Source organism: Lactuca serriola, chromosome 1 (assembly GCF_051521515.1).
Source record: "Lactuca serriola cultivar US96UC23 chromosome 1, Lser_US96UC23_V15, whole genome shotgun sequence".
Classification (NCBI taxonomy): Eukaryota; Viridiplantae; Streptophyta; class Magnoliopsida; order Asterales; family Asteraceae; genus Lactuca; species Lactuca serriola.
The window spans coordinates 79516594-79528781 of record NC_136408.1 but is presented as its reverse complement, the minus strand read 5'-3'; positions in this window follow the sequence as shown (position 1 = coordinate 79528781).

The following is a 12188-nucleotide window of genomic DNA, read 5'->3' as shown; positions in this document are numbered from 1 at the left end:
CAACGACCACCGTCACCTTCGTCTTAGTGTTTTGAATGTCTTTTTGCACAACACTATTGTCTAAAACCATCAGTGTTTGCAAGATCTGACCTCTTCATCCATCGTTGCTCATAACCACAACCTTCTTTCACCACCGATGATGACTACCACCAGCCTCTATCATACCAGATATTTGTAGATCCGGTCAGATTTGCATAGATCAGATTAAATTTGACATTTAGAGCGATTTCATAAAGCTTTTTGTTTTCCGGCGAGCTTCCTCACCTCAAATTGTTAGAAAAGTCACCGGTTGCCATCAAATTCTAGAATATAAAGCCAAATATGCATTGATTTCTCAGATCTGGTCATGTCTGATGTATTTGGTGAATGTTCAGATGCTAATATACTTGTTTTTTTTCAAAACTCTTGAACTCGTTTTTTCTCTAGTAGTTCCATCATCGGGGAAATCTCAGGCGCATCCTTACCAGATTTTTTTTGACCACCTTCCCCTTCTCTCTAACTCGCATTCTTCTATTTTTCTTTGATCATTAGTCAAACACCACCTGATTGTCATCAGATCTGATGTGCTTGTCTATTTTCAGGTTAAATAATGTGTTTGTGTGAGTGGTATTTCACGATGGCCGACCTTGTTCCATTACCCCATCAGATCTGGTCTCTGGTGATGATGTTTACATAGCAAAGTTCTTCAAAAAAAAGATGCACACAAGGTGCTTGATGAAATGCCTCAATGGAATTAGGTAAGTTATAAAGTTGTGAATGCTACAATGAATTTTGTTCATAGTTTAAACAGTGAATATGATAAATTAAGTTATGAATGAGTGTATAAACTGTTAATATAATATCGTCTTATATATTTGGGCAGATCTAGTGTTTTATGGTGATTATCCATCTGATGTGTGCGGCTCACACAAAGTGTTTGATGAAATGTCTCAACCAAATTTAGAAAGTTATTAAGTTGTGAATATGTATTTTTCTGATGTACTAAGTTGTGAATTAGTGTCTAAAATATTGAATTACGTTGTGATTTAGTGTTTGAAATGTTGTATTACATTGTGAATTATGATTATTTTTTTAATCAAAATTTGGTTTTGGAGGGAAGGATGTTGGCGTTCTTTATACCGATGGTTGGTGGTGGTGATGGTTGATGGTGACATATGGTAGTTGGCGGTATTGATGTTGGTGGTGGTGGTAGAGTGGTTATATATTTCTATTTCTCACTCATATTCTTTATTGATTTCAGATAAGTTATCATCTTTTATAATTCGTGTATATTTTTTCTTTTGATGTTGGCTTCTGAAATATAAGATAATTTAAGCATGTATTAAACTGCGAATGGGTTGTTTGGTACACTAAAATATGATATTATACTTGTAAATGATTTATGAATGTATTGCATTAAACTTTGAATTTTATGTATTAAGCTACGAATTTAAGTCACAGCTTAATATAATAAATTCACAGTTTAATACACATAAATGTCTCCAGATATGAACGTATCTATGTAATTTTTAGTTGATAATATGGTTGTGAATATATAATTTTTACGTATTAAACTGTGAATTTGATGTATTAAACTGTGAATTTTGTGTATTAAAATTTGAATTGATTGCATTAACATGTGAATTTTTTTATGAATATTCTATTTGCTTTTATGGGAAGAATGAAGCATTATACACCCATATGGTTTTCTTCAATTTAAATAAATTTTATAAAATTTTAACTATGAATATTATGTAAATTAAACTTTTAAATAAGCACTAGCCTCTAGATCTAAAAGTTTAAATTTAAGTTTTAAGTTAAGAATATGGAATTATGTGTATTAAATTATTAATTAATTATATTAAGCTGTGAATTTTTTGTATTAAATGGTAATTAATTGTATTAATTTGTGAATTGACTGAATTTGCTGTGAATTTTTTTACAAATTTTCTGTTAAAATATGAATTATTGATGTATGAATTTTTATATTAGTTGTCTTGTAACTATATTTATTTTTTATGTGTATACATATGTAAAAATGTATTATTTTTATCATTGTTTTGCATTAAATTAAAAATGAGTGAATTAATAAGTTTATTAAATTGTGAATGTAGTATTTAAGTTGTAAAAGTTTGACTTTCTGTACAGATCTGTTTTTGGAAAGAAATATGGTCGCGACAATGACACAGGTGTTTGGTGGCAGTGTCTGGTGGTGGTGGTGGTAGTGGTAGTGGTAGTGGTAGAGTTTGAGTTTGACTTCTCTAAAATTGTAAATTAGTGTAAAATAGATTGTATAAAGGTGTAAATTATGTGTATTAAACTGTAAACACACTATATAAAGTGGTATTTCATATAATATTTTTGTTAAAATATAAATGAACTAGGCAAATGTCCGCGTGTTGCGCAGAAGCATTTATATACCTGAAATTTTTACATGTTTTTTTAAATATAACAATAATGTTATTGTTAAATTTGATTTAATACTAAGAATATATAATACATTGATTATTTTGAAGAGTAAATTACACGAATGGTCCCTATGGTTTGGGGTGATTTGCGCGCTTGGTCCCTAACTTATTTTTTTTAACTTGGAATGTCCCTACTATTTGTTTTTGTTACGCGCTTTGCCTCTACTATTTGTTTTTGTTACGCGTTTGGTCTATGTCTTACATAAAAAGACTATTATTTAAATAGGGAAAATTATGGGGTAGGTAAGGTAAGATGAATGGGTGGGGTTGGGGTGTGTTTATTTAAATAAATTAGAAAATTAAGGAAAAAAATAGTCTTTTTAGGTAAGACAGGACCAAGTGTGTAACAAAAACAATAGTAGGGACCTTCCAAGTTAAAAAAAGAAATAAGTCAGGGACCAAACATGCAAATTACTCTAAACCATTGGGACCATTCATGTAATTTACTCTATTTTGAATTATATGATAATATATACATCTATTAAAACTGCATACTCTCAATCTTTTGAATGACCTCTACTCACGGGTTACTCATGAATAAAATAAAATATAATATATAGTTTAATGTTATTTATAGTTGTAGTTATTATTAATTAATTTTTTAAAATTTATTTGCTTAACATTTTAATTTCTATCATTTTAATTATTTAAAACATCAAACAATTTTTTTTATTTTAAAAGTAACTCTATAATCATATATATAGAGTTATTTTTAACTATTCTTATTATAAGTTAGTTTAAGTTAATTATTTGAAAACTTTTAACGATTATAAAAATATCTTTCGGAAATATTTTAGTTAAATTGACATTACAATTTTATTTTTGCATTTATAACTACAATTTATCATTTTTAACTATTCACAAAATATTCTTTTGGTTTTTTAAGTGGAACTGAAATTTATATTAAAGTTGACCATGTAATTTTATATTTAAATTAACAATTTAAGTATTTTGTCCAAACTGTTTAAAAGTTGTAGCTTTAAATTGATAATAGTTTACATATAACAAGATATTAAATCTAATAAATTAAGTATAATATGTTAAAAGTTAAAGACATAAGTTTATAAGTAGAAGTAAAAAATATTATTTTCGTATTGAAATTTAGTTTATTTATGATTACACTTTATGTTTGATACTAATTTAACCTTATTAACCAACTTATAATCATTATTAGAAAGACACTAAATTTTATCACTTTTAACTATTTACAAAATATTCTTTAGGTTGTTTAAGTTGAACTAAAATTTATATATAAGTCGATTATGTAAGGTTATATTTAAATTAACAATTTAAGTATTTTATACAAATTGTTCAAAAGTTGTAGCTTTAAAATGATAATGGTTTACATACAACAACATATTAGACCTAATAATTTAAGTATAATATGTTAAAAGTTAAAAACATAACTTTATAAGTCATGGGAGTTTCAAATGAATGTGGTGAAAGGAAAAATACTACCTTTATAATTATATAATGAAATGATAATGACTAGGCGAATACCCGCGTGTTGCGCAGAAACAACTATATAGTTGAAATGTTTATTAATATATGTTTTTTTAAAATATAGCAATAACGATGTTGTTAAATTTGGTATAATAATTCGTATACTAAACTAATATAATATATTGATTACTTTAAATTATATGATAATATATACATCTATTATAACTGCATAATCTCAATCGTTTGAATGACTTCTATCTGCGAGTTACACATGAATAAAATTAAGTATAATATATACTTTAATGTTATTTATAGTTGTTATTATTGTTAATTAATTTTTTAAAATTTATTTTGTTAATGTTTAAATTTCTATCATTATAATTATTTAAAACATAAAACACTGTATTTTGATTTTAAAGGTAAATATATAATCATTTATATAGAGTTATTTTTAACTATTGTTATTGTAAGTTATTTTAAGCTACTTATTTGAAAATTTTTAACGATTATAAAAATATCTATAGGAAACATTTTAGTTAAATTAAGATTACAATTTAGTTTTTGCATTTATCACTACAATTTATCACTTTTAACTATTTAGAATATATTCTTTGGTTTTTTAAGTAGAACTTAAATTTATATGTAAGTTGACGTTATAATATTATATTTAAATTAACAATTTAAGTATTTTGTACAAACTATTCAAAAGTTGTAGCTTTAAACTGATAATGGTTTAGATAATACAACATATTAAATCTAATAAATTAAGTATAATATGTTAAAAGTTAAAGACATAACTTTATAACTTTATAAGTAGAAGTAAAGATATTAATTTATGATTACGCTTTAGGTTTGATATTTATTTAACCTTATTAACCAACTTATAATCATTATTAGAAAGACACTATAATTAATCACTTTTAACTATTTACAAAATATTATTTGGGTTGTTAAAGTTAAACTAAAATTTATATTTAAGTTGACCCTGTAATGTTATATTCAAATTAATAATTTAAATATCATAAAATGATAATGGTTACATCCAACAATATATTAGAACTAATAAATTAAGTATAATATGTTAAAAGTTAAAAAACATAACTTTATAAGTAGAAATAAATATATTATTTTAATATTGAAATTTTGTTTGTATATGATTACACTTTAGGTTTCATATTTATTTAACCTTATTAACCAACTTATAATTATTATTAGAAAGAAATTAAAAAGTCATGGGAGTTTCAAATGAATGTGGTGAAAGGAAAAATACATGGGAGTTTCAAATGAATGTGAAGAAAGGAAAAATGCTTCCTTTATAATATAGTATGATATGATGATATGATATGATATGATATGATAATGATAATGATGTATGAATAAATATATTAGACTGTAACAATTACGATTTTGCAATTTTCTTACCAAATATACAAAAATCGGGATTTTAACATATTTAATATTATTAAAAATACTTGTTCTTAAGATTCCTAACCTTTTTTCTCGTTTGAACAACTCCATATATATATATATATATATATATATATATATATATATATATATATATATATATATATATAGGTTTAGGTTCTATGGAAAACAAAAAAAACCCTAAAACAAACCCTAAAAATCATTAAATGCATAAAAAAAAATACTTACAGATGAAAAAAATGTGATTTCGCTGAAATTTTATTTGAAAAAAATCGATTTTTTTAGCGAAATTTTTAAAAAAGCTGCAATTTTTTGATGTATAAAGTCAAAAAAAAGTTTTGAGAGAAAAACTTTTGAGAAACACACTTGAACAAACGTTAGAACAAGTTATAGATTTTGGAATAAAGTTAATCTCAAAGGATCGTGAAGCTCAACAATAATAAGAAGTTAGAGTTGTTAGATAGGTAGCTGAGGAATATTTAAATGCAGAAAAGTAAGGAAATATAAATGACGGTAAGTTATATATCAAGTAAACACTAAGTTGATTCTTAACAATGATTGCAATCAAACCAAGTTAGTTTATGTGATCAGCTTAAAGTGAATGAAGTCACAAGGACTTGCTCAGAATGAGAGTTTGATCTTAATATGTTTGATAGTAAGTTTAGTAAGATCTTAGAAGAGAAGAAGATATGAATTCAGATATGTTGAGAATGGAGATGTAATTGAGAGATAAGATGTGATTTCATTCAAAAAAAGAAAACTCTATTTATAGAGTCTCGAGAAATTACATGGTGAACAAACAAATACTAAGTTTCTAATAAAGTGTCCATGCAAGGCACACTGGACTATACAATCTAAATAGATAAGAGAAGAAACAAAATAACAAGTCTTTGTTGCGGATGAGGTCGTTATGGATGACTTCTTCACTTGAGATTGCAGTAGAAAGAAATCCATTGCGGTAGAGAAGTAGACTTTGGATTAAGAGGTTTAAGAGGGTCACTTTCTTGATTCAACAATTTCCCCCTAAGTGACCTCTTCAACCTTTTCACTTGTTGAGTTTCAGGAACTTTATTAGCAACCACCAAAACTTTCTTACTTCACCTAGCCATGTGATTCTCCTTGTGATTTCAAATTTTACTTCATCAGTCGTGTGCTTCGACCTCTGCAACGAAGTCAAGGTCACTTCCAGTTGCCTGCGGGTTAGGCGGTCCATAGTTGTGATGGGGACGAAGTATTTAACGTTTGTGCTGACACTCTTGAACACGACTCCAAATTCTGGAAAGTTGATTCAACCTAAGGATCGATCTGGATATCCTTCAGTAAAGACCAGTGTTGGTTAAAGTGTATAAAAGTTGAATTTTTCAGCAAGGACTAGATGAATATCCACATCAATCTTGGCGAAGTCACATAATGTGGATTTCAGATACTCACAAGCCTTCTTATATGCAATCTTTATCTTGGGATGTTTCTCCGACTTGATCTGAAGCACCCTAATTATCAAGAACACCTCCTCCGGATTCATACACGGAAAATCAGCCTAAGTTCTAAGATAATCGTCGCCTCTTCTCGTCAGTGTGTACCGGATGAACTATGTTTTCACGAATTTTCTGATCTTGTAACTCTTGACTCCGGAAGGTCTATCGTTATACCATATGCTTTCAAAGTCATATTCATGCTTGACATGGAATTTGATTAATCTTTCAAATTCAAGTGGAAGCCTTTGGTCATCGGGAAGACTACGGTCGAAAGGTTAGAAGACAGTGAAAAACTTTGCGTTTGGAGAGATGGGGATGTCCCAATATCCATCCGTATGCGGTTTCACATACGTCAAAATTGGCCTATAGTCTTCGTCAACTAGTCTTCTTGTAGGATTAACCCAAGAGTTAATCAGGGTTTCATCCATTGTCATGTCAAAGCCATGATCTCTCTAGATTTGTTCAACAAACTTTTCTAATTTCCAGTATGCTTTACGTTGTTTGGTTGCGGGAGTGTCATTGGAATGTTCAGATGACATGGTTGGCTATAGGTTTTTGAACTGCGGTGGACTTTCTTGCTGAGGTGGGGATTGGTGCATGTCTTGAAGTGGTGAGTGATATTGTTCTTGATGCGGTGAGTTATGTTGCGGTGGAGGCGAGTGATGAGTTTGCATTGGTGAGGGTAGCTTGTGTGTAACCATAGTTACAATTGGAGTTGGTTGAAGAGTGTTTTGTGGATTTGATTGATGAGTTTTGATCCTTGGCTGCGAAGAGCCAAAGTGAGATGGACCAATAGGGACAGCTGTTGGAGATTGATGGTGCTGTAGATTTGAGTGTTCACTTCCCCCTTTTGAGGAAGTAACTTGTTGCTCCTCAAACCATTGTCTGAGGCCATCAATCTTCTAGAAGACATTGTTGAACTGGGATTTGAGAATATCACTGAGTTGTTGATTTTCTGGAATCTTGGTGTTGAAAAGAAGTTGATGAACTTCTTTGGTAAGCTTCAGTATTTCTTGACGATGGTAGCTTGCGCATAGGGAGCGCCTTAAGTTGTTGATTGTGGATTGAAGCACCGCAATTGTGGACTCATAAGCGTTGTGAGTTTCCTCAACATGCTTCATTGACTGGACTACTTGATCCGCAATTGTAGACTGGAGTTCAGCTTTGATTGTGGATACTTCTTGGATCAAGCGTTCAGCAGTCGCCAGGAATTCTTTGTGATCAGCTGTTTTGTTGTTGTTGAGAGCTCGAAAGCCCATTTCCACCTTTAAGGGAATCCTTTCAGCAACCATTCTTTCCCTAGTTTCGAGATGTTCAACCCGTTCTGCTATCGAGTGCGGCCTAGCAACTTCAGTCTATTGCTATTGAGGGATAGTGATTGCACCCAGAATTGTGCACTTTATCTTGAAGGCTAAGAAATTCTTTGCAAGTTACAGCCATCTTCTTCTTTTTCTTCTTCTTTGGGTTAGAGGTGGAGTGTTGAGAGCCATTGGACTCTTCATCTTCATAAAAGATCATTACGAAGTCATCTGAGTGAGGAGGATGATCTATTTCGTCAACATCAAGGTCGTTCAAACCAAACATTGGTCTGGAACTGATCTCAATTGTGGTTCCGTCTTCATTTGAGCCTTGTGTTTCAGCAGTGGGGGTGGTTTAGATGAACCAATATCATGAAGATTTTGAGCGTTTTGCACCGTAGCTTCCATATGAGACATCTAATCTTGAATTTGTAGAAGATCATGAACAGTTTTAGCGTTGCTGATAGCTTCTGCCCAGTATTTTGCTACGGTTAGTAGCTCCTATTCTTTTTGTTGTTGTTGCTTTGTTTGTTGTTCTTTGTGGGCCTAGAATGCTCTGCGAAAGGCTTCGTATTTCCTGATTTTAGATTAAGTGTTTGGTTGATACCGAGTCCACGAATCATCTGAAACATAACCGTCAAATCCATGAGTTCGCACCGGGCTGTCCCCCGGGTTCGTGGATCCTGGCACAATTATGCTCACCACGCCTAAACCGCTTGTGTGTAATGGTGGCGGAGTAGTATTTCCCGAACTTCCTTGGTCTCCTTGATCCGTAGTCAAGTGTGGCCTCAGTTTGGTTCTAGCATGGGCGAAAGAGGTGCCCTGCAATTGGTTATCTGTTTGAAGTGTTTGGTTTACAGAAAGGATGATGGAGCACAACTCCTCAGGCTCAAAATGATGAAGGTGACTTGCCCTAGTAACCTTAGGGCGATGTGTACCAATAGGATCCTCTTGGTATCCAACTGGGGTGTTGTCTCCATGTTTGATTGAAACAGATGCACTTGATGTATCTGAGTAGCTAAAGATGGTTGATGTGAATAAGCTTTTGGGGGCTCCAAGGATTACCAGATTCTTTTGAGAAACTTAGGTATTTGTCCGGTCACGCATTTGGCTCTGGCTAGGGTTAATCTTAAGCTTCTTTCATCTGAAGAGATTATCAGACTCATCACTTGTGGATTCATCCACATTTACTCGTTCGTCATGTGTTTGGGATTAAGAGGAAGAGGAGTTAGTTGATGATTCTACAATCATGGGTTTGCGAGTCTTAGAAGGATTTGCACCTTTCCTGACTATGTTGCGGGGGCGCTTCTTAGAAGATACAAGGTGCTTGACATGCTTGGGTTTTGGTTAAAAGGGCCCTTCAGTGACAGGCAGTGAGGTTGAAGTATGAACTATGGTTGCAGTAGGAGTTGCGGTACTTGATGGGCCATGGGGTTTTGAAGAGATATCAATTGCCTGACTAAGATGAGTTGGGGAAGAATGGTATGGGTCAACACCATCTGTAGCCTCTATGTGATCAGTGACTTCTTGGGTTTCATGTCCAGCACATATCAAGATGTGTACAGACAATCGTCTCAATGGTCCAAAAATGGATTGAACCTTTGACAAAGTGTACCTTTTTAAGTCACGTGTGCCGAAGAGATTGGTGTCCACACCCGTGTCAAGCTTCGCATCTTATGAACGTCCAAGATGCAGAGAGAACAAAAGTGTGCAAAGGTGAGTTCAGTAGGGTCTTCTCTTGGGTTCTCCTTAGGAACATACTGTAAAAAAATCATCCCATAGAATTTATCCATAGTTGACTGCATTCCCCGTGAAGATGCTCCACACAATCTCTAGCAACTTAAGTCTCATATTATCAGTGCCTCCAGTTCTGCCAGAGAGACTCTGGTCACAAAGTGAAAAACGTATTGCCACACTGTGGGGAGCTGATTCTTCTTAAACTCCCCAATACGCTTCAATTTCTTCTGATACCCCATCTGGTACAGAGTTGAGATGATGTAATTAGTGCTGGGAGAGTAGAGTTTTGTTGAGGGAAGACCACGAAGATTAATTGCATCCAAGAACTTGGCTTTAGACAGAATAACTAAAGAGTCGTCGATTAAATTCAAATGAACTTCTTAAGGGTTTGAATTTAGGCAAAAGGCAAAGAAGGCGCAATTGAATAAGGTGGGTAGTGGAACGACGTCAGTGAAAGAGTTGAAGGCGCCAAACAATGGGTGTGAGGTCATGAACTTGATCATCAAACGAATTGCTTCGTTGTATGAGGGATGATCTTCAAACATAGCTCAAAAATTGCTCGATGCAATCAACGAAGACTGGTTCCTGTTTACTGAATCGGAACCAGTTAGTCTTCTAGACCCAAAAGCCTTTGATTGCTTCTTTAAAATACCAGATTTCACCATTTTTTTTAAAGCTTTAGGAACTTGTAGAAAACAAAGTGCAAGAAGGTGAACAAGAGAAGGATCGTCTTTGAGGGATCAGAAAGCGTAAAGCATTCTTTGGAGGGAAAAAGGGTTTATATGGAAGTAGATTTCAAAAGTGTATTGGATTTACCTTATATTCAACTGTCAATGGTAAAAACCCTTGGGTTTTAACCATTATCAACCACATATAATTAAGTCAAAAAGAAGATATTTATTTAAAAGAAAAAAAAAGTTTAATGAATGTCAATACCATCACTGCAGGATTGAAGATCGTGTGGTAAGGGTGTAAAACCCATTGAATAAAAAGAGGAAGTGGAAACGGATTAGACAGTTGGGAGCTATGAGAAGCGATAGGTTAAGGAAAAAGATTTCTTAAAAGATTTCTTTTATGGAAAAGAGATTTATTTGTCATTTAACCTAAAATAGGTCTAACACAGAAAATATGGTTTTTAAAGAACTGGAACATTGTATGCTACAAAACGAATGTTTGAATAAAATATTTAATGAAGAATTTTTATTTAATAAAGATCATTAAACAGCACACAATATTATCAGTGAATTTATGAAGTGGTTGATGATTCATTAAAATTGATTGCGGATGGTTTAATGATTGCAGTGGAAGGCAGTGTTACTGCGGTAGCTAGATTTGAAAGGAACGCCTGATAAAAGATCAGAAACAACAAACAATAAAGACCCACAAAATATAAGTATGATATATGGTTGTGGTATATAAAGTATACTAAAACCATGTATGATAGATATATTAATCTAGGACCGCGACGGTGACCAAAAGTGGTATGCGGTACCTATCAATTCAAGAAGAATTGCGGTTCCAGATTCATCATCCTTAACATTTACAGAAAACTGTTGAGTTTTGTTGCATCAAGTGCCTTTGTAAACACATCAGCAATCTCTTCGTGAGTATTTAAAAAAAATCATTTCGATGTTACCTTTGAGAATGTGGTCTTTGATGAATTGATACCTGAGTTTAATGTGCTTCCTCTTAGAGTGGTGAATAGGATTATGAAAAATCGATATGGCACTCTTTGAATCACAATAAATTTGTATCCGTATCATCCTATATCTGTAGTGTTGGGTTTTGAGCATTCTAACACTCCTATGGTGTGCATGCAACCCTAGAAACCTTGGATCTATGTTTTCTTTATTGTATATGCAAGCTTTCATTTTTCCAATGTTTCATCCTAACTAGCATATCATGGGGTATATGTAATACAAAATTGTAGTTGATGACATACCTTTCTTGCAGCTTTGATTCCTTAAGACTTTGTGAGCCTAGCACCCGAAATGTGATACCACAAATGCTTCACACAACACCACCAACAATTGGAATAACTTGAGAGAAGAACACTTGCTTGTACTAACTAATCATCTAATTGTACACAACAACACATTTTATAACATCAAGTTACTGATTTGTTTTCGTACTATCAATGTACAACCAACTCATAGTCAATGACTCATATCTCTTGGTTTGAAGACTCATATGATATTACCGTCTCACGATCACTCGAGATAAATTCTATGAAATGATACAAGTGAGCGTGGGTTGAATCCAATACTCAGAACTTATGAGCACTCATGAATGTTGCAGCAACAATTGATATGTCTAATACAATTCAGACAAATATACAAACCCAATTCATGACAGTCTTA